This window comes from Mandrillus leucophaeus, unplaced genomic scaffold (assembly GCF_000951045.1).
Source record: "Mandrillus leucophaeus isolate KB7577 unplaced genomic scaffold, Mleu.le_1.0 Scaffold597, whole genome shotgun sequence".
NCBI lineage: Eukaryota > Metazoa > Chordata > Mammalia > Primates > Cercopithecidae > Mandrillus > Mandrillus leucophaeus.
Window position 1 is genome coordinate 1,278,666 of NW_012106441.1, and position 2,054 is coordinate 1,280,719.

Genomic DNA, 2,054 nt, shown 5'->3' on the forward strand with positions numbered 1-2,054 from the left:
GGTGTGATCTCGGCTCACTGCAACCTCCACCTCCCAGGTTCAAGCGATTCTCCTGCCTCAGCCTCCTGAGTAGCTGGGATTACAGGCATGCACCACCATGCCCAGCTAATTTTTGCATTTTTAGTAGAGATGGGTTTCACCATGTTGGTCAGACTGGCCTCAAACTCCTGACCTCATAATTCGCCTGCCTTGGCCTCCCAAAGCTGGGATAACAGGCTTGAGCCACTGCGCCCAGCCTTGCCTCGTAAATCTTAATATTCTTTCTTTGTCTTGACTTTAGATAACTTGATGACTAGTACCTAGGTGATGATCTTTTTGCAGTGAATTTACCAAGTGTTCTTTGAGCTTTTTGTATTTGGAAGTCTAGATCTCTGGCAAGACTGGAGAAGTTTTCCTTGATTTTTCCCCCAAATATATTTTCCAAACTTTTAGATTTCCCTTCTTCCTCAGGAATGCCAATTATTCTTAGGTTTGTTCATTTAACATAATCCCAAACTTCTTGGAAACTTTGTTCATTTTTTTAAAATTATTTTTTCTTTGTCTTTGTTGGATTGGGTTATTTCAAAAACCTTGTCTTCGAGCTCTGAAGTTCTTTCTTCTACTTGTTCGATTCTATTGCTGAGGCTTTCCAGTGCATTTTGCATTTCTGTAAGTGTGTCCTTGATTTCCAGAAGTTGTGATTATATTTTTATTTATGTTATCTATTTCACTGAAGGTTTCTCCCCTCATATCTTGTATAATTTTTTTTTTTTAATTTTCTTAAATTGGACTTCACCTTTCTCTGGTACATCTTTGATTAGCTTAATAATTGACCTTCTGAATTCCTTTTCTGGCAAATGAGGGATTTCTTCTTGGTTTAGATCCTTTATTAGTGAGCTAGTGTGATTTTTTGATGGTGTTAAAAAACCTTGCTTTGTCATATTACCAGAATTGTTTTTCTGGTTCCTTCTCCTTTGTATAGGCTATGTTGGAAGGAAGATCTGGGGCTCAAGGCTGCTGTTCAGCTTCTTTTGTCCTATGGGGTGCTCCCTTGATGTAGTACTCTTCCCCTTTTCCTAGGGATGTGGCTTCCCAAGAGCTAACTTGTAGTGACTGTTATTTCTCTTCTGATCTAGCCACCCAGTGGGGCTACCAGGTTCCAAGCTGGTACTGGCAGCTGTCTGCACAGAGTCCTGTGATGTAATCCATCTTCTGGTCTCTCAACCACGGATAGCAGCACCTGCTCTGGTGGAGGTGACAGGATTGTGAAATGGACTCTGTGAGGGTCCTTCGTTGTATTATTTTTGTTTATTGCACTAGTTTTGTGCTGGTTGGCCTCTTGCCAGAAGGTGGCACTTTCAGGAGAGCATCAACTGTGGTATAGGGAGGATCATGTGGTGGCCAGGGCCCTAGAACTCCCAAGAGAATATGACTTTTGTCTTCAGCTATCAGGGTGGGTAGAGAATGACCATCAGGTTGGGGCATGGTTAAGCATGCCTGAGCTCAGATTCTCCCTGGGCAGGGCTTGCTGCAGCTGCTGTGGGGGATGGATTCCCCAGGTCAATGGAGTTATATTCCCAGAATTATAGCTGCCTCTACTCTGTCACACAGGTCACCAGGGAAGTGGGAGAATGCCAGCAGTTACAGGCCTCACCCAGGTCCCATGCAACCCAAAAGGCCAGTCTCACTCCCATCGTGCCCCCAACTCCCAACAGCACTGAGTTTGTTTCCAGACAGTGGGTGAGCAGGTCTGAGAACTTGCCCCAGGCTACCAGCCTCTCAGCTGAGAAACAGCACAAGGCTTTCAAGTTTCACACCTCACCACCTTCCCAAGTCTGCACTTCAGATATACCCACTCCCTCGACTTCTGTCCAAGAATCTGCATTTTCAGTTGGAATTGTTACAAAGTTTAGCTGAAGGTTTTCTTTTCCCTGTGGTCTTTTCCCAGTTCCTCTGGCAGTCCTCCCCAGTGACCCCTGTGAAACAAAGTCTGAGTTCTTTATTCTTTTAGTCTATCCAGTTTTTTACTTGTTGTTAGAATTGAGTGGCTACTTTTTTTTTTTTTTTTTTTAATA